Source organism: Homalodisca vitripennis, unplaced genomic scaffold (genome assembly GCF_021130785.1).
Source record: "Homalodisca vitripennis isolate AUS2020 unplaced genomic scaffold, UT_GWSS_2.1 ScUCBcl_608;HRSCAF=2996, whole genome shotgun sequence".
Classification (NCBI taxonomy): domain Eukaryota; kingdom Metazoa; phylum Arthropoda; class Insecta; order Hemiptera; family Cicadellidae; genus Homalodisca; species Homalodisca vitripennis.
In genome coordinates this window covers 50,304-73,370 of record NW_025776810.1, presented here as the reverse complement: position 1 = coordinate 73,370, position 23,067 = coordinate 50,304, and positions in this window count along the sequence as shown.

Here is a 23,067-nt window from a genome sequence, read left to right as displayed (position 1 = left end):
TGTATGTAGACAAGAGTAATTGCCTGCCATTAATTACGTTGTAAAATCAAGGTTCAATTAAATAAATTTTATTGCGCTGCATCCTGCAGCATCCAGCTTTGAAAATGTAATATATATATATATATATATATATATATATATATATATATATATATATATATATATATATATATATATATATGTTGTTGTACCAAATTACTGAAATGTGTTTAATTCAGAGTAGAAGCTAAAAACACAGTGGTACATTTTAAGAGGCTAGTCACATTGATTGCCTGCAGTTTAATCGTGCTGCATCCTGCAACATCCAGCTTTGAAAATGTAATTTAAATATATGTTTGCTGTACTAAACTACGGAAAGGGGTTTGAAAATACAGTGATACATTTTAATAGGTTTGCCAGGTACTAAACTAAATTAAATTCAGAGGAGTACAGAGCGAGAACGCGCGGGCTGCTCATTCCACTATTCTAATTCACGGGCTATCTGTAGTTGGCAGGAGGGGCCCCTCCATCCCCACTCTTTCTCCCCACCTGGCTTGATCGGCCCATCAAAAGTCAGGCGTGAGGAGCTCGTGACTAAGTTTGGGTCTATATACTGAGGTGGTGGTTCCCTCTCCAGAGGAGGCGGAGCCTCCAATACCGTGCCGTACCCCAGGGGTTCTGAGCCCTGATTGGCCAGTGGATATTTTGGGTCTACACGTGTGACCTCCAAGAACGGAACTGGTTTCCCACAGCCGGAATTGCATTAGTGGTGAGCCGACATCCCGGACATTGGTTTTAGTGAATTTAATAACAAATAAATCATACCATACTCATCTATCCGGTCTTGCCTTCTTCTTTCAAAATATATATGGCCTTTGTATTTATACATTACAAAAAAAATGAAAAAAAATAAAATATGGGTGTTCCTATTCACCCCATTAGGCGGGATGAATGGGAACAGACTTCGTTTCATGTTTTTTTTTTTTCGATTCACCAATGTGGTGAGAGAATGGAAACATAATGGTTTGATGCATAATTTGAAGACTAACATTTTCTGCATAACAATTGTATTTTATTGTACAAACGTGAGAAATGGCATAGAAAAAATCAATCGTTCAGTAAATTGAGAGTCCAGTCAAGTCATCTTCTTCAAAAGAAATCATGTTATTATATCAGGAAGATCCTAAAGCTGTGACAGGCAAATCAAGCTTCTTAACAACATCTATCTTTCTCACAAAAGATTCTTCCTCTGTAGGAACAAATTTCTTGGCAAAAGGAACTTTCTTAAAAAATTGACAAATGAATAAGATGAGTCGAGTTTTTGGGTAGAAAAATGAACTTGATATTATTATCTTCACATTTCTTTATCATGTCGAGTGATAAGTGGCTAGACAAGCAATGAGGTATTTTACTCCATCAAGGCGTCTGAGATAAGGTATAGCTACAGTTTCAACCCAGTCAGAAAAGGTAAATAAATCAAACCATCCATTTTTAGTTTGATTGTATCTCGAATTGCATGGCCCTCCTTCCCTCCAGCTCTCATATAAATGCTGTGCCTTGTACACTACGTAGGGAGGTAATATAGTGGCATCACCACTAGCTGAAAACATGACTGAAGTGGATGCTTTTGTTAAATTTATTATTCTTTCTGGATATTTGTGACCTCTCCGGGTTATAACTTTTTTACGACCTGGGTCATCGGCAAGGTTTGTCTCGTCATAATTCAAAAGGTTTGATGCAGGTACATCCTTCAGCTCAGTTTGGAGGTTGTCAAAGTAATTGTTAATGACTTCTTCGGATATTTCCGCTCGTGATCTCTTAATGTTTTGACAAACCCTATGAGACAGCTCAGTTTTATAGCGTTGTAAAAATGGATGGACAAAGTCTTTGCCTGGGAGGTTGTTCTTAAATTTCTTCACATTCTTACCCTTTCGATCAAGAAAATCTTTTACTAAAAGTCTTAAAGTGAAAGAATCTATTGGGTAACCCCACTCACTGCAAATGTTGAGCCTATTTACAATTAATTTCTCTTCTTCACTTGATAGTACAGTTTGACCACCTTTTTCTTGATAGTGTTGCCAAATTTTTTACGTCGAAACAGTACAGTTAAACTTATACCTGTAGTTTCTGCCGCCAGTCTTAAACTCACTCCATCATTTACCAATTGTAGGGCGTTTTCGATATCTTCTGGCGAGTAAGTTTTGTGTTTCATCAAACTCTGATATTTCCTCGGCATCCTTAAAATAAAAGAAGAGTTAGGTCTATCTATGATACCTAATTTATAAACACAAAACAAGAAAACATGAAAAAATAAAAGTTTTATGGAGTGGGGTGAATGGGAACACAACAAATCTCTGTTTCCATTCACCCACTATTTGAAAAATGCTGTTTTCATGACAACAAAAATTTTTACAATGGTAAATAATCTAAATTAATAGTTTTAACACATATGAATAATCGTATAGGTAATTATTAATCAAAACAACAACAAAATGGATGATATACGGATCTTATTTATGGTACTTACGTGAAAAGTTTAGAAAATAACAAAATATTAGGTTATTTTATCATCTGCTTTCTTCATCACTACAAGGAGCTGCAGTGTTAACAACAGGCCAAACTTATTTTCCTCTGTAAATATCAGTATTACCCTAAAAGTAAACCAGATTTACCTAATGGGAATTTCATTTTGTTCCTATTTGATAAAAAATTGAAAATTTCTTGAAGTATTGTTTCTATTCACCCCACTGTTCCTATTCACCCCGTTTTATGGTACAACGATTATCGCAAGATAAATATTTGTAGCTTGGCTATAATACTTTTGTGTGTTGCCAACGGCGTAGTGTAGCGGGTACAACGATTATTGCAAGATAAATATTTGTAGCTTGGCTATAATACTTTTGTGTGTTGCCAACGGCGTAGTGTAGCGGGTACAACGATTATTGCAAGATAAATATTTGTAGATTGGCTATAATACTTTTGTGTGTTGCCAACGGCGTAGTGTAGCGGGTACAACGATTATTGCAAGATAAATATTTGTAGATTGGCTATAATACTTTTGTGTGTTGCCAACGGCGTAGTGTAGCGGGTACAACGATTATCGCAAGATAAATATTTGTAGCTTGGCTATAATACTTTTGTGTGTTGCCAACGGCGTAGTGTAGCGGGTACAACGATTATCGCAAGATAAATAGTTGTAGCTTGGCTATAATACTTTTGTGTGTTGCCAACGGCGTAGTGTAGCGGGTACAACGATTATTGCAAGATAAATATTTGTAGCTTGGCTATAATACTTTTGTGTGTGTATTGCCAACGGCGTAGTGTAGCGGGTACAACGATTATTGCGCAAGATAAATATTTGTAGCTTGGCTATAATACTTTTGTGTGTTGCCAACGGCGTAGTGTAGCGGGTACAACGATTATCGCAAGATAAATATTTGTAGCTTGGCTATAATACTTTTGTGTGTTGCCAACGGCGTAGTGCAGCGGGTACAACGATTATCGCAAGATAAATATTTGTAGCTTGGCTATAATACTTTTGTGTATTGCCAACGGCGTAGTGTAGCGGGTACAACGATTATCGCAAGATAAATATTTGTAGATTGGCTATAATACTTTTGTGTGTTGCCAACGGCGTAGTGTAGCGGGTACAACGATTATCGCAAGATAAATATTTGTAGCTTGGCTATAATACTTTTGTGTGTTGCCAACGGCGTAGTGTAGCGGGTACAACGATTATCGCAAGATAAATATTTGTAGCTTGGCTATAATACTTTTGTGTGTTGCCAACGGCGTAGTGTAGCGGGTACAACGATTAATCGCAAGATAAATAGTTGTAGCTTGGCTATAATACTTTTGTGTGTTGCCAACGGCGTAGTGTAACGGGTACAACGATTATCGCAAGATAAATAGTTGTAGCTTGGCTATAATACTTTTGTGTGTTGCCAACGGCGTAGTGTAGCGGGTACAACGATTATCGCAAGATAAATATTTGTAGCTTGGCTATAATACTTTTGTGTGTTGCCAACGGCGTAGTGTAACGGGTACAACGATTATCGCAAGATAAATAGTTGTAGCTTGGCTATAATACTTTTGTGTGTTGCCAACGGCGTAGTGTAGCGGGTACAACGATTATCGCAAGATAAATAGTTGTAGCTTGGCTATAATACTTTTGTGTGTTGCCAACGGCGTAGTGTAGCGGGTACAACGATTATCGCAAGATAAATAGTTGTAGCTTGGCTATAATACTTTTGTGTGTTGCCAACGGCGTAGTGTAGCGGGTACAACAATTATCGCAAGATAAATATTTGTAGCTTGGCTATAATACTTTTGTGTGTTGCCAACGGCGTAGTGTAGCGGGTACAACAATTATCGCAAGATAAATATTTGTAGCTTGGCTATAATACTTTTGTGTGTTGCCAACGGCGTAGTGTAGCGGGTACAACGATTATCGCAAGATAAATATTTGTAGCTTGGCTATAATACTTTTGTGTGTTGCCAACGGCGTAGTGTAGCGGGTACAACAATTATCGCAAGATAAATATTTGTAGCTTGGCTATAATACTTTTGTGTGTTGCCAACGGCGTAGTGTAGCGGGTACAACAATTATCGCAAGATAAATATTTGTAGCTTGGCTATAATACTTTTGTGTGTTGCCAATGGCGTAGTGTAGCGGGTACAATGATTATCGCAAGATTAATATTTGTAGCTTGGCTATAATACTTTTGTGTGTTGCCAACGGCGTAGTGTAGCGGGTACAACGATTATCGCAAGATAACCGGATCAACCAACGTCGAGCGTGGTTGCTGCTTGGATGGATAACCACTGAGCGATCCTGTCCTTGCAAGCAGCCCGCCTACCCAGCCATTGGTGGTGGTTCGGAAGTTACCTTTAAGCTGTTGGTGCTCATTTTAAGTATTAAAGAAGACTTCTTAGCTCCAACTTCGCCTGGTAAAATCTTTACTTTTATACATTGTATACTAGCAGTTGCCCGCGGCTTCGCACGCAATTTCCCGTTGAAAACAGTACACTATATTCACTTATTCTTTTTCTATCACATTTTAAGCATTGCTGAGATAATTGATAGTCGTTCCTTCGTGAGCCTCTTGGGCGCATTGTGAAGGTGGTACATATTCCTGCCTCTATCATTCGTGGTTTTTGCTAGGTGTTGATAAGTTATTCAGAACAATAAATGTATATGGATGAATCTCGGTGAACTAATTAGGTTATAAAGAATCAAATTCAGTCTGTTAAAATTACTTTTCTGTCTAAGATATTTCCAGTATTATTTAGGAGTGTGCCTTCAAGAAAATGTATCAAAGAAACCCAATTCCGATCATAAAGTGTCTTCTTTCAGCTCTTTTCATTTAACTTCGATGTAACCAAATTCGATTACCTTATGTGCAAACATTCACAGATTTATACAATGAGGTTATTTTCATAATAGCGTTTAATAGTATTTTCATTGCATTAGATAGTTTATTGATCATTGGTGCAATCTGAATTTAAAATTAGGCAATGACGTCCTTTATGCAACCTGCATTACACTACTGATCAAGCACTTTACAACAATCATTTTCGGAATTTTAAATGTAAACAAATGTTTCTGCCTCTTTGATGAACTTCAGCTGAAAGTATTAACAGCTGTTAAGTATCAGTTCGCTTTGTATTACGTGTCGTAGCTCAGTCTGTCGGATCCAATATAAAACACTCCAACATCAACAACAATTTATAATAAAAAGATTAATTAAATCTACGTTTCCCTCTCTAAAAGTATGCCTATGTTAATTCCAGGAACGTTTAGAATCACTGTAAAAATTTCACGATGTTTCGTGCATTGGTTCCAGAGTTATAACGGAACATACAAACAAACATTCGCATTTATATATATTTATATATATATATATATATATATATATATATATATATATATATATATATATATATAAGTATATATATAGATAAAGTATACAGGCGATACTACAATACAGGATTAGGTAGAGGCCAAATCGTGACACTCAGTAATCAACCTATTATTATTCTTACCAAGACAATCAACATAGTAATAAGCTACTTATAATACTGGAAATGAATAATAAGTATATAATATAGACTATGTATAAGAATATGAGTACATGATAAATTTTCAAAGGATTTGCATTAAAAGCTACAAACTTATTTACACTACAAAGTATTTATGGAATAATAAAGGAAACCAATAATAAATTGATCATTAAACGGTTTAAAAGGAATTAAAATTTATGAGAAAAATTGTAAGAGTTTTAAAAATGATAAAACATCATCATATCTACTATCAGGCAGTGTTGTGAGGGGCCTAATCAAAAATTACAACAATTTAATAACATTTAATATTAATATTCCCAATACTTAGGATAAAATAAAAAATATTGTAGGGTTTCCTGCAGATAACACTACAATAGGTTATTATTGGTATTACAAGGTCAAAGCTATTTTTCTCAGTTAATGCCTGTTCCGGCAGCTTTAACATGGAAATAATGAGACTTTCAAGCACTTGCTTCTCGTATATAAGGCCGTCATAAGGCTCTATGCTCAATGGAAACAGATTGCCCCGTTTCTTCGAATTGTTTGTCACCGAGTTTCTCGACACGTCTGATTCTGTTCCGTCTGATTTCGTTCCGGTACAATATTATACTGCGTTCCGATATTTGAATTTTAAACAGTCTCTCTGCTCAAGCGGTTTTCGTCATTAGAGATAGGTACACAGTTCCATAAGAATTAAACTTTGTGAAATCTTAAATTCGCAAATATCATTTTGAATTTTAAATCCACTCATTAAAACTACTATCAGTAAAGGTGATGAAAGTAAACTATCCAATTTAATCAAAGACAATTTTATTCAAACAGCAACAAACATAGTAAAAAATATTTCTGAATTGAATTGAAAATCATGTATTTTAAAATCAGGATATAAAGTACAATGAATGAAACTGAAACAAAATAATGTATAGAAGTTTACCTTAAACCAGTAAACTAAATACTATACTAAAAGAATGACCTTATTTAAATACTAAAACTTAACTTCTCAATTACTACTGTTGATCCCAAATTAACACAGTTGGTGTAAAATTCAGAAATATTTTTACTGGTAGAGAGAGCCATTATAATTGTACGCAATTTGGTAAAGTTGATTCCTTATTATGTCCAGGGATACTAAAAGTTACATATGTATTAGTTGTTGAAGTATAGATTAATAATGATTTCAATTTACCAATAAAAATAATTGGTAATTATTATTTTTAACAGTCAAGTTTAGCGACAGGTTGCTATATGAAAATATTGTGGTTGGCTGGAATTAAGATCGGATCTGGAACATTTACCAGCCTAATCGTTCCACCGGAACGCCCGGAACCATTTGGCACGTCTAGTAAACCGTTCCGACGGGGCATGAAGTTCCGAGCTTAATAGAGCCGGAACGCCCGGAACCATTTGGCACGTCTAGTAAACCGTTCCGACGGGGCATGAAGTTCCGAGCTTAATAGAGCCGGAACGCCCGGAACCATTTGGCACGTCCTAGTAAACCGTTCCGACGGGGCATGAAGTTCCGAGCTTAATAGAGCCGGAACGCCCGGAACCATTTGGCACGTCTAGTAAACCGTTCCGACGGGGCATGAAGTTCCGAGCTTAATAGAGCCGGAACGCCCGGAACCATTTGGCACGTCTAGTAAACCGTTCCGACGGGGCATGAAGTTCCGAGCTTAATAGAACCGGAACGCCCGGAGACATGAAGTCAAATCAAATCATTTTTATTTTGACAGAACATTACAAAAAATCTATAGCAATAGTCAAGTTTTCTATCATTTGGAACAATCACTCCACGTTGAGACCAGTCAAACATACAGAAATTTCAGTCGCACCTCATGCCAATTTTCCCATTTTCCAACGCCGGTTCTCAGTGTTCCAAGTGTGCGGTCACCCAGTCGAATGCCATAAACTCGTCAGCACTATAAAATGCTTGAGACGCTAAAAAGCGTTTTAAACGAGGTTTTAACGCCTTGGGCGTTGGGGCATTTTTGATTTAATTTGGCTAATTTTTGAGAAAACGAACTCCTGCCTACGAAGGCAAGTGTTCGTAAACCCCCGTCCTGTGACTTCCAGTTCGGTAGGTATCTCTGCCTCTTGTCCCATACGAATGTATGTCTCGGCCACGTGTCATGGCACATTTAGACATACAAAATAAGATTGTCTCTAGGATGTAGAGACACGGCAGAGTCAACAGTTGCAGTTTTTTTAAAAGCTTCCTTGCATGTTTCTCTGAACCTTAACTGTGCGATTATGCGAATCGCTTGCTTCTGCAATTTGAATGCTCTGAAAAATTGATAGTTTGCGCTGGCTCCCCACAGCACCAAACCGTAGGTGAGGTGGGGGTAGATCAAACCATAATAAGCCGTCATCAGTACCTGAATGGGGCAGTATTTGGGTAAAGACCTCAACACATAGATGCCCGAGGCCAGTTTTGAGCAAACATGATCAATGTGATAATTCCAAGTCAATCCCCGATCCAGGAATATTCCGAGGAATTTTGAACAGTCGACTTTCTCCAGGAAGGAGTCATCCAATAAAACGGCTGGCCCGTCATTGGAGTTTCCTGATCGCAACGCGAAAATCAAGAAATTTGATTTTGAAGAATTCGCTTTGAGGTTGAGGCTGTTGAAGTGTTGGACACAATTGTTGGTGTCAAGAAAGATTTGCTGTTCCAGAATAGTTTTTGATTTGTTGGTGAAACAAAGTGTCGTGCCATCAGCGTACTGCACAAGTCTTCCATGCAGTAGTGATGACTCCATGTCATTGACATAGATGAGGAAAAGAATCGGACTGAGTATTGATCCCTGAGGGACACCATACCTCAGCTGAATTGGTTCAGAGAATTTGTTTGAGATTTGGACGATATGTGTTCTGTGGCCTAAAAATGAGCTAATCCATGCCATGAGATTCAAGTTTGTCGAGCAATTTCGAGTGGTCAACACAGTCAAATGCCTTAGATAAGTCGAGAAACACACTTAATGTGGAGTTTCGACTTTCTAACCCCTCTACAACCATTTCGACAAGACTCACAACGGCGTCTGTAGTCGATTTCCCTTTCCTGAAACCAAATTGGTCTTCAGAAAGCAGGTTATAGTTGTTTAGAAACTGAAGCATCCTAGTTAAAAAGAGTTTTTCAAAAATTTTGCCCAATGCGGGCAAAATTGAGACAGGCCTATAATTATTGGTTAAGCTGGGATCATCTTTTTTTCAATTGGAGTTACTTTCGAGATTTTAAGGAGCGAGGGAAAAATTCCTGTTGAAAAGAATGATTGACTAATTGGGATAATGGACTCACAGTATGCTTTGAGCACCTTTTAACGAGCCACACAGACATTAAACTAATATCGTTTGATTTTTTTGCCGGGAGCTGTTGAATAATTCTTTCGAGCTCTTCCTCAACTACAGGACCCAAAGCCAATGATGACATTGGGCTCTGTCTTCGCGTGGGGTTTACTTGCGGAGGAGATGGACAAGGACCTTGCTCACCAGCAACAGACGCGAAAAATCTGTTAAACTCGTTCGCAGCCTCAGTCGCATCCTCCACAAGCTTATCCCCTATTTTGATTTTTATTTGGGTCTGTGATTCATTTTTATTGTTTATGATGCCCCAAACGGTTTTAGAAACATTTTTTGACGAGATGATTGATTTAGAGACATCATATGCTTTCGCAGCTTGGATCACTTTTCTGTAAATTCTTTCGTAATTCCGAAAAAAAATTTTGAAATCTTCGTTTGAAGTAGTTTTTTGAATTTCGGAAAAAACTTTAAGTTTTTCTCTCGAAACCAGTATTCCTTTTGTGATCCATTTGTTGTTTGCCTTTTTCGGGCAAATTTTGATTGTTTTAGTAGGACAGCATAAATTTAGATGGTAATTAAATTTTTTTGGAGAACAATTTAAAGTGCTGCTCTACTGACTGTGGTAGATTTAAGAAATCCCAATTTTCTTTGGAAAGGGAAGCGTTGAGGAGAGCAATGTTACCTGGCCTTATGTCTCTTATAGTTTTAGTAGTTTTGTGCTCCCTTTCTATTTTTTCGCCACTAATTACAGCCTCTTGGCCGTAGTGGTCTGAGATGGCTGTGTTTACCACGGATACCGCGAAACCTGAGAGATTGGTGATGACGTTGTCAATAATTGCTGTCTGTGTTGTTGCCGTTCATGAGCATATATACGGGGATGAGAGGACCCAACCACCCCCCAGAAATTTTAAAGACATACATTAAATTTGCACCCAGTTGTTTGTTTTAAGCTAGAACAGATTTATGAGGTTTTAAAGCGGTTTTTAATTTCCTAGAGGAAAATTCCTGAGCTCCTATTTTTGAAGGGTTAAATACTTCCTAAATCGCCCTAAATGTATCAGCCACCCGAAATAATTTTCTTTATGAGGCACTGCTTTCAATACTTTATTTAATTTGCAGTAGGTGAGTAATATAAGGTTTGAAAATATTATACTTACACACAAGTTAAATGTCCAAAACTCCAGATACTCCTTGGTTTGAATCTAAAATCTACTTTATAAAAGAATTCATTTTTTATAAGTTACAATCATAAAATTGTATTTAGAGGTTAGGTTTAATATTTAACAAAATACTAAGAATTACAACCGGGGCGGCCTTGGGAAGGTAGCGAACCACTTAAAATATTAAACATAGTTTTGAATGTCCATCAAAGTTTTTTACCTCTATATTAACGTTTATATACAGGAAGTAAAAAAAGTCCCGCACGGACTTGATACTTCCTGAACGAATACATGTACAGCAATAAAACCTGGTACAGCATTACTGCTCCTATAAATTTACGTTTTGAACTAACAACCGTATTTTTGTCATCTCAGGGGGATGGCCCGCAAAGAGTCAGAAGAAAATCTTAAATGAGCGTAGGTCTAGTAGTACAGCAAATTAAAGGTCTTTATTAGTAGAGTACAATGCCGCAAATCCGGCCTCAAAAGGATAACTTTTTAAACAAATACGCTGGTTTAATGTTTAAAACATTTACAATGAAGGTCCTGATGGTAGGCCTATATACTTGTCTTGGTTCAAGTTGTAAAAGTTAAAAGTTAAGGGCTTTGTAAGGCAAACTACTGTACACTTATTTATTGTATTTTTTACAATATAAGTTAGTTTTATTGTTAAAACACACACACACACACACACACACACACACACGCGCGCGCGCGCGCGCGCACACGTGTGTGTGTGTGTGTGTGTGTGTGTGTGTGTGTGTGTGTGTGTGTGTGTGTGTGTGTGTGTGTGTGTGTGTGTGTGTGTGTGTGTGTGTGTGTGTGGATAAAAGATGTTCTGCAATAAAGTTGAATTAAAAACAATCAATATTATTACTAAAAATTTTAATGGAGAGAAAAGGGAATGATTTTTTATACGATAGGATGAAAACAGCAACAGATAAGAATTAATTAACAGATCGGCCGTTAAGTGGTATCAGTCAAACCACATGCCACAGCTTCAATGAATTTCCTTGTAATTTATTATTAAAACAAAAGATGTACGTTAGCACAAACAAAATGACGCTCACTTCTAAGCTGACGTAGAAGTCTTTGCTATTTCTGTTTTTGATGCATTTATGGCGTTGGTAATATGAATTTATAGTTTTGAATGTGATGTATGATATGAATGGTTTGTCTTATGAGTTTACTCATTAATAATTTTTGTTAAATTATTTAAATTGTTTAAATTAAATATAAGTGTGACATGAAGTATGGGATAAATTAAAAATCTTGTCATCGAGTTACAATTACTAGTAAGTTTTTAGTAAATGTCCGTCTATAAATTAAAAGTTTCCGTTTTTGAAAGTTTCAATTTTTGCAACCATCTTGAATCCAACATCTCGCATTTAGGTTTAGTATTTTAAATGCAAATAGAGTCATTATTTGTAATAATGCAAATAGAAACATATTATTTTTTTATTGTTATTAATGTAATATTACACTCAATTATGCACTTGATGAGACATTGTGAACACCAGTATTATGTGTAGGTTGCAGATACAGCATTAAGTGGAAGGCGAACGGGAATCTGAAATCTGATGCAGGAAGGTGAAATAGAACTGAACTTAACACTCGCGTTCCCTTTGAAATTCTGTCAATTATCATAATTATGCTATATAGTTTGTTGACAATTTGTATATACATACGGCATACGCTTCCTACACCCCTTTGGCAAGAATCATGTGCTTGGGTAACAGGACTTCTGCAGCAGTGTCGAAACAACAACAAAATCCCTAAGCTGATTACACCAGATTGAGATACTACCCACCTATCTACTGCTATGTATCTGATTGTTATATTGCCGTTATGTCACTATTCAATTGATTTTATGTTACTATTTAATTATTTTATTGTCATTTATTGTTATATAGTTGCATTGCTATTATTTGTTACCAATGTTTTATTTATTAACGATACCATGACGTATTATAAGTGTCTATTACATTTGTCAAGATATTTAATTATTTGTTTAAAGTTTGTTATTGGCGATGGAAGTTTTAAAAGGATAACAGGATTTCGGACATTTGCCATCGTTATATGTTATAAAAAGTATAACACGACGTTTCGAGAATTGCAATCTATCCTCTTCGTCAGGTGGGGGAGGTATTAATAATACAAACAAAAATAACTAACAGAAAGAAGTAAAGAAGGGAAAGAAAAGGGTCCCAACATGCCCGAAAGCGGCTTGGAGTCCAGTCCAGGCGTTGTCACTGCACAGGATACAAATCCTGAGCACAAATCACAAGCACGAGGACTAAAATCATACATCACACACTAACAGACTACAGCGGGATGGATACTAACAAGAATGGCGATGTCGGAAAAACAACGGGACAGGAAGGCGATGGTCAGGAGTATGTATTGTGAATGCATTGCTTTGTCATATTAATTGTAATAGCTTGCCATTGAAATAAATAAATTAGCCTGCTCACTTGTTGTGTCCCTCTATTTAATTTAAAAGTTGTCTAATGAATTAGGAATAGCACTAGTTTACATGAGGTATTGCAAATCTGCAAAGATACAACTTCACTATTTGCCGGGGTTTGCTGCAGATCTTCTACTCCAGTGTTAGCGATAGTCTAGACAGGAAAGACGAGTGCAAACTGCCGGAGAGGCGGACTCCACCTCCATGGTGATGAAACCAGCAGCAGAGAACTACTGTCCTGGGTTATCATCCAACTGGTCAAGTGAGTCTGATCTGTCAACATGAAACGGTGGATTCAGGTGAAGTACAGTTATAGGCCGAGAAAGAATGGATCGGTTACAAAATATTTAAATAAGCCGTCTCTTCGGGGCAAGAAAGTAACCGCTCGGTTACACCATCTACTAAAGCCGCAGCCGTTGAGAGGAGACATTCCGGATCCAATAAACATGTTTTATAGACTTTCGAATATACTACCTGGAAAAGAAATATTGATAAACCACACTCCAAATCTTTCAGTCAGACACACCCTGTATATAATTCCTCTATACATACAACTAAATTATCTGGTATTTAGTACCTGGTAGTTAAGTGTTTCTGAATGTTTACAGGCTATAAAATATCTCCTTCGTACTGTTTCCTTTTAATTGGATTTCCTTTTAGCTACACTCGTTATTCGGTTGTTTTTATCGAATGGTTCGATGTTTTTATCCGAAGGAATGATTCGCTATTGTAATTTGTTTAAACTTAGCAAATAATTATGTTTTCAATTTATTAGCTATTGTAATTTTAATGTAAACAATGAACAGCAAGAAGTAACTAATATTTTGAGACTTGGCGAAAATGGCGATGAATATAAGTAAAATAAGTGACGAGATTTGTATAAGAGGCTTCAACATGTGGGTTTGCTCCTGGTAACCCATGGGGGGGAATTCTTTCTTCCATTTCACAAAAGCGGTTACAGTACTCGTTGATATAAAGCTGGGCAAGTTATAAATATTGTAAGATTTCTTTGACATCTAAGTCTAGGCCATAGTTGGTTTTGCTATTTTGTAATGTTAGTGTTAATTTTATGTTTTTAAAATTTGTAATGTACGAGATTGTTCTTGTTACGGCAATGCATTATAACTCTTATTGTGTACGATTTTTAAACATCGAAGTTGGATAATATATCGAATGTTTCGATAAAAGAACCGAATAACGAGTGTAGGCTGCTTATTAGTCTCCCCTTCAACTCAAGTAATTTCTAATACATGTCCGAAGGTTTTATCAGTTTAAATATTGTTACCTATTAGGGTAACTACGTGTATTACAGCTAGACAATTATTACATGAGTAAGATAGTTTAACAAGTTGTTTACGGCAGACATCCTATTGAGCTTGCTGTCTTATGAGACTAATTATTGTTAATTTAATGTATACCAGTATATGTGTTGTTAACCATGTAATTATGTAGTATCACAGTATAAAGGAAAGTGAAGTGCCTGATGATGGAATCTTTGATTCGGAAAGGCCTTGCACAAAATAAAATATTATATTGGAAAATGTTGTATTCCTTTATACTAGTGATACTACAATAAACCGTTTTCCAATGCTCCAAGATTCTACATGGAATTATGATTCAGTTCGTAAAAATAAATGGAAACATTTACCACACTGTTAACAATTAATGCTTATTGTTGTAGGCTTCTAGTAATTACGATGTAAATTTGATATAGTTTATGGCTGTACTTATTTATCTATAAAGACAACATTTTCTTCTGTGGTTCTAGAGCTAATTAAAAAGATTATTACATCAGCCTGCAATAGAGAGGCCGGCAATTAATCTTGCACCGAAGTCGTGCGTATAACAGCTTACGTAAGGCAGGCACTTTGATTACGTATCCGGATTATAGGTTATGTGTGAAGTGCATTATTTTTGTTCTGGTATATGATAGTTTATTCAAAACTAAATTTATTTTCACTACTGTAATTTAGTTCTTAGGGTACTTTAGACTCGCTGAGTCCAGCCATCTTCCGCCAAAATACTGAAACTGCTGATAATAAGCATTTGTCTATACAAGCGAGTTGCAGGGCGGAGCTTTCTCGTAGTTGGTCGAAGCTTATCAAAGGAAGGATAAATTAATAACAATTATAAAAGTCATATAAATACTAACAAAAATCGAAATTAACAAGCACAACACGAAACTATGAATACTTTAGTAGGTTGATTACAATTATTATAAAGCTTTCTCGTAGTTGGTCGAAGCTTATCAAAGGAAGGATAAATTAATAACAATTATAAAAGTCATATAAATACTAACAAAAATCGAAATTAACAAACACAACACGAAACTATGAATACTTTAGTAGGTTGATTACAATTATTATAAAGCTTTCTCGTAGTTGGTCGAAGCTAATCAAAGGAAGGATAAATTAATAACAATTATAAAAGTCATATAAATACTAACAAAAATCGAAATTAACAAGCACAACACAAAACTATGAATACTTTAGTAGGTTGATTACAATTATTATAAAGCTTTCTCGTAGTTGGTCGAAGCTTATCAAAGGAAGGATAAATTAATAACAATCATAAAAGTCATATAAATACTAACAAAAATCGAAATTAACAAACACAACACGAAACTATGAATACTTTAGTAGGTTGATTACAATTATTATAAAGCTTTCTCGTAGTTGGTCGAAGCTTATCAAAGGAAGGATAAATTAATAACAATTATAAAAGTCATATAAATACTAACAAAAATCGAAATTAACAAACACAACACGAAACTATGAATACTTTAGTAGGTTGATTACAATTATTATAAAGCTTTCTCGTAGTTGGTCGAAGCTTATCAAAGGAAGGATAAATTAATAACAATTATAAAAGTCATATAAATATACTAACAAAAATCGAAATTAACAAACACAACACGAAACTATGAATACTTTAGTAGGTTGATTACAATTATTATAAAGCTTTCTCGTAGTTGGTCGAAGCTAATCAAAGGAAGGATAAATTAATAACAATTATAAAAGTCATATAAATACTAACAAAAATCGAAATTAACAAACACAACACGAAAACTATGAATACTTTAGTAGGTTGATTACAATTATTATAAAGCTTTCTCGTAGTTGGTCGAAGCTTATCAAAGGAAGGATAAATTAATAACAATCATAAAAGTCATATAAATACTAACAAAAATCGAAATTAACAAACACAACACGAAACTATGAATACTTTAGTAGGTTGATTACAATTATTATAAAGCTTTCTCGTAGTTGGTCGAAACTTATCAAAGGAAGGATAAATTAATAACAATTATAAAAGTCATATAAATACTAACAAAAATCGAAATTAACAAACACAACACGAAACTATGAATACTTTAGTAGGTTGATTACAATTATTATAAAGCTTTCTCGTAGTTGGTCGAAGCTTATCAAAGGAAGGATAAATTAATAACAATTATAAAAGTCAAATAAATACTAACAAAAATCGAAATTAACAAACACAACACGAAACTATGAATACTTTAGTAGGTTGATTACAATTATTATAAAAAAATGTTAATAGAATAAAATACTACATAAAAACATTCACCGTTTGTGGTAGGAGGAAACCATATTTGGTTGCATGGTTCAGATTTGGAAAATATTGAGAATAATATATATAGGAAGAAGATGAAGGGAAGTAAGGCTTATTTAGCTGATGAAGACAACCATTTCTTTTTGAGGGTTTCCAGGCTGTTGCAGAAGAAGTCCACTACAGCAGGTACAAAATTTCCAAGGCGTTTGTGCCAAACTTCAGGTAATTAGCCCGATAGTACTTGTTGACAAATAGCACCGCAGATCTGACCATTCTTGGAACTCTGAAGTCATTCATGGCTAGCAAATCTGAGCAGTCAAGAATGCCATTGACGAGTTTAAAGAGGAAGGCCAGATCAGCAAATCACACTATATTCTTTGTTGAAGTAATTTTCGTTCTTGATTATTTCTAAAGATTCTTTTCTTACCCTTGAATAATAGCAGGGAATTTTGAAACTGCTTTGTTTTGTAGAAAACTATTGCGTGTTTGGTCTTTAAACAATATACTGCTATGCCAGATTTTTCCATATTGTCTCATTGCTTGTGTCTTATGCGTTCACATGTAACGACCCTTACGTAATGTGAACATTGGTCGTTAATTTAATCTTACTTATAATTTGTACAGAAATTATGATTAATTGGTTTTATATATATATATATATATATATATATATATATATATATATATATATATATTTCATATTGATAGTATAAAGCTGCCAATATTTGTAATATTTATCAGAATACATAATAATTATTAAATCTATTGCATTTGAAAAAAAGAGTGTCCAGTTTGAAGTGCATGTTTTGCCATGGCTGATCTTTCTTCTTGTTGGTATTTTAAACATGCCCTATGTTCCTTAACTCTCTGTTTTAACTTTCTTTTTGTTTAGCCAATGTATTTTAAATCACAACTGTTACAATTCATTTGATAAATTCCAGATTTTTCTTCTTCATTAATTAAAGAATTTCGGATTTCCTAATATATTCTTTAATTTAATTGTTTTTGTTTTACATTTTTTTTTTTTAAATCTGGAATTTATAAAATTACTAGGGCAGCAGAAAGACTGTGTTAGGAATGTGTTAGGAGGTAGTCTAGTACAGACTCACTAACATTTCAAATACTAAAAAATTCATTTCTTTTCTGGAATTATCCGGTGGTGGCAGCGGAATCTACCATTAGACATTATTAGCCATTCCCTTTCGGACGCGTTACACACTCAATCGTGTGGATACTACACGTTTTGTCACCAATGAAGATACTTACGGACAGCCACATGGGATTTCGTAGATTCCCGTAGATTTCGTAGACAGTTATGCAGCTTTTCGGCTAGCTTAAATAAATCTTTGATATTGTAACTCCTTATCCTCTCTATTTTAACGAAAAGTGGATGTCTAACATTGAGGAAACTAAAGTTGAATATCCACACAGAAATTATCCAGACTGGTGGTTTTTAGAATTTTCTTTTTACTACAAATACGAAATGTAAATGGATGAATAAAATATAATATCGTAAGGTATGATAAAAGAGTTTATTTTCTTTATTTTTAAATACTCTATCTTTGCTGCCCCTTTCGAGATTTGTATAATACTCTTAAGGACTACTTCATTTCGGCTTTCCTGGAGTTTCTGGAACAAAGTAATATACACTGTAGGCGTAAAATTACGTAGAAATTTAAATCCATAAAAGAATTCTACATTCCTAAATTTAGGTACCGTAGTTATTTATTATTGTTGCTTATCTAAAAAAAAACAAGTAAATTACAACAATAAACCTTGATTACGCAACAATTACCATGACATATCTTTTTGGAATGGAAAGCTTTAGGTTTATTACAATACAATTAAGTTTTTAAAGTATTAATATTTTGCACTCCATGGGTAAACTGAACCTATTTCTACATCGGTAATCATTTTAGGCGAATATTTGGATTATTTATGATATGGTTAGATTAATTTTTACGTTTAGAGGACATACGTTTTATTTATTATTTATTGTATTGTTATGCACAATTAAATAAATGTAAAATTTCTAAAACTTACTAGGCATACTACTTGTCTTTAAAATTTATCATATTAGAAGAACCTTTAGGCAGTTAGTTTATGGAGAGGAAAATGTTTTGGATTATACTTTAAACACTTTTTCTCTAAGTTTTAAACTTTTCTTGCAGTATTGCTGCGGAGACATTTTAAAATTAATTAATTATTTTGATTATTCTTTAATGTAATGCTTATCTGGATCAATACAACTTTTCTATGTGTGACAAGATTACGGGTACAGCTACATGCTGTATATGGGTTTCTTTCGGTTTAAGGAAAACCCCTATTGATTTTGGAGTCAAATAAATTAAAGCTATTCCGTTTATAGTCCGTTTGTGCCATAAATCTTGATAGAAAAGTCCTAAAGACTGGGACTAGGTACATAGATTTCTCTTGATCTAACGCGTTTTGATTTTGGGTCAAAGTGTAGTCCGTCTGTCTGTCGGTCGATCTGTGTAATGATGCACGATAGAAAGGACCTTTGGTATATTTGGTACATAGGTTCCTCTTGGTCCAGGGAAGAGCTCTATTGATTTCAGAATCTAAAATTAAAAAGGGCAGACTGTCCGTGTATCTGTCGATCTGTGCAGTAACTCATTACAGAGAGGTACTAAAGACTTTGGTATATTTGGTACATAGGTTCCTCTTGGTCCAGGGAAGAGCTCTATTGATTTTAGAATCTAAAATTAAAAGGGCAGACTGTCCGTGTGTCTGTCGATCTGTGCAGTAACTCATTACAGAGAGGTCCTAAAGACTTTGGTATATTTGGTACATAGGTTCCTCTTGGTCCAGGGAAGAGCTCTATTGATTTCAGAATCTAAAATTAAAAAGGGCAGACTGTCCGTGTATCTGTCGATCTGTGCAGTAACTCATTACAGAGAGGTCCTAAAGACTTTGGTATATTTGGTACATAGGTTCCTCTTGGTCCAGGGAAGAGCTCTATTGATTTTAGAATCTAAAGGTAAAAGGGCAGACTGTCCGTGTGTCTGTCGATCTGTGCAGTAACTCATTACAGAGAGGTCCTAAAGACTTTGGTATATTTGGTACATAGGTTCCTCTTGGTCCAGGGAAGAGCTCTATTGATTTCAGAATCTAAAATTAAAAAGTTCAGACTGTCCGTGTGTCTGTCGATCTGTGCAGTAACTCATTACAGAAAGGTCCTAAAGACTTTGGTATACCCTTTGGTATATTTGGTACATAGGTTCCTCTTGGTCCAGGGGAGATCTCTATTGATCTTAGGACCTAAATGTAAAAGGTAGGTCTATCTGTGTGTCTGACTGCCCGTCTACGTTCTGACGATCCTTCGATATTCCCTTGTGTCGATTTATATTTTTATTGTATTAAATACTTGTAAAATTGTTGTTGCAGTACTGACCCTGTTCGCCACAGCCGTGAAACCATGGAGAAAAAGCGGACAGGCATGGGCAGAAGATGTTCTTGTAGATCTGACATGTGACATTGCCATAACATATGATAGGACAAGCGTCCTGGCACTTGTGATCAACACATATTCGCATTTCGTCACATTCTTCGTCAGTAGTGCAAGGGCACAAAGCTAAAAAAGTATTAAACAACTTAGTACTTAAACAACTCGTTATATAATATATCATTGGATCAAGGACCAAGGTATATGATCAGCACCTAAAAAGAATATTTTCCTATCATTATTTGTAGTCTATTAATTATATAATGAGTAAGCTACTATATTATTTATTTAATTATTATGCTCGACTTATAATATTTTGTCAATGTAGAAGATGTACCTCTGCACAGGCTTGCCTTTAGAGGTATATTATATTTCCCAAAATATAAAAAAAGATGAATTATTTAGAGCTGGGGGAGAGTATTTTAAGTATGTTAGTTAACCAAAACGTGATTTTTTTTATTTATTTTTTATTTTAATTTTAGTACATTCTAGGAAAACAGTTAAGTTAAACTTTTAGATTATATTGATGTCTATGTAAATATTAATATTTTAATTTTGTGAGCTTCAATTATCTTAGTGTAAATCGTATAGCATATTTTTTCTGGTCGACACCCTGGCAGGTCAAGGACTTTATTGTATACATATCTGTTATTGTATATTATGTATTAACTATTTTTTATTTTTGGGAAATAAATATTTTCTTTCTTTCTTTTTTTATTTTCAACAAGTGACATAAGTAAATTTGCGACTATTATTCCGGTTTTCAAATACACACTGTGGTTCACAACGCAAGTCTGTAACAGTGCAATAAATTCCGATTTATAAAAATCCAAATAATGTTGGACCATACATGGAATGAAAAATCACCTATTTATTTAAAACTAAATAGAATTAAAAACATTTTGATATATAACTATGTTTGCTCTAGCGTTTTATCCTCTCAGAAACTTGTAAAAATTGCCCATAAACGCGTGGAATATTGCTTATTATTCCACACTCGTACTTATCCTGTGCAATAACTATGAGGAAATCGGAATTGTATTAACTTTCAGAAACTGTATATTTTACAAAAGAAAGAAAGATTGATGAAAAGAGTTGTCGAAATACTTTCAAGGCGTTAGATACTAGCCTTACCCTTTATGTTTATTTTAACACAATTATAATATATTTTGAATTTTAGTCAAATTCATAGATGCAAACCACACGGATGTAATTTAATTGAATTTACTGGTTCCAGGTGTGATTAGATATCAATATTGATATACTAGCAGTGACCCGTGGTTTTACACGTAATTTCATTTTGTAAAAGGTGAGACACCTTGAGCATTTTCTTTTAAAATGACGTTAAAAACAAACGTGAGCAAATTTGATATTTGAGTCATTGAAAGATAAGGTAAATCAATCAATACTTTTACTACAGTTAATTAAATTTCCAATACAAACAAATCCAAACAGAGAAAAGCTTATGCACGTAACATGACATTATTTGTAAAGTGTAACTGACTTTAACTTAATCTATTAACCAGATTTACAACACACAAACCAATACTTAAAACTTTTATTTTTGTGAGGCCTTTCGCTAGCAAGGCTATCTTCGTCAAACACATCACAAAAGTCAAACCCAGATCATGTGAGCGCTCGTAAAGGTTAATTTTAACTTTTTCTATTTATGATACGTACTTACTTATATCAAGTAGTAGATAGGGACGGACTGGCCTACTATAATATCAAAGTACCGACACGTGCGTATTTCCTGTTAGTTATTAACTGTGTAAGTATATAGCGTAAATAATGTTTGTAAATTAGCACATATAAATAACACTTACATTCAAAACTCTCACTTCGCCCAAACATCCAAACAATGCTCAGAAGCAAACAAATCCACATTACTGCGGTCTTCTTTCTCACTGTCCACTTTGAGGTTATGTTTGGCTTGACTCACTTCAGTAGATAAGGTATCCGTATTTGATAGTGTGTAGGTAAAACATCTGCAATGATAAATCATTGTAATGGTTTCTTTTCAACATATAAATTTGCTCTATTTCTTCAATAATGATCAGTCGTAACAGAAAAATAAAAAATTGTTTGATTTTGTTCTGGTTCCAGTTTAGTTAGTACAAACTAAATAATCTCATTTTATCATTGAATCCTACAAGTTAAGAATATTTAAAAGCAAACTGAATCGGGAACTTGAGATCTACGGAGCACAATTTGAAACGTTTAAATTATTATTTTTGTTGCAGTCACGGAAAATTATTTCACGTACCGGTACGAAAAGTTTACAGCTCTGTGGCTCTGAAAGGATTTACTGACACCGTTCACTGTAATAAAAGGAACCATAGGTATCATTTGCATTTTTGGGTTCAGAAATATACTTCAAGAACAGAGAACTGATGGCTTATCATTCCCTGTGGATTTATTCGATAGGGCATGAATCAATGACCTTTGGAACTTTGGGACCAAAACCTCTTTTAACTCAGTACGTCACATATTTCTGATATAAAATTCTTAAATATTATACTGTATGCATTAAAAAGTTTATTTCCATATTTACAAAAGAATAATTTTTATTTTATTTTAAAGAGTATTAATATTTTTAACTTTACCAGCAGGATTAAGATTCCTTATTTTACATAGACTAAGCTCGATAAATGTCAACTTAAATATTAATTCACACCTGCTTGTAGACTATTAAAATCATGAAGAATAAGAAATTCCATACACAATAACAGGGTGGGTTATAATGTGGGTTAATATGAATACATATGAATAAAGATTATATAAAGAAATGTAATAACCTACTAATTATAGGAGACATTAATATAAATTATTGATATAAGAGCAAATTGTCTAGTTGGATAATGTTATGGATAATTATAAACATTAGCTTCCAATGGATTAGAATTCCCTAATCAACGTCCCTACAAGGATCACAAACTTATCTAAAACTTGTATTGACCATATAATTGTAAAAATAAGAAATAAAAACAAAGTTAGAACTGAGGCTGCAGTAATTGATTGTCAGATAACGGATCATTGTTTAACAGCTGTTTGGTTCTGGA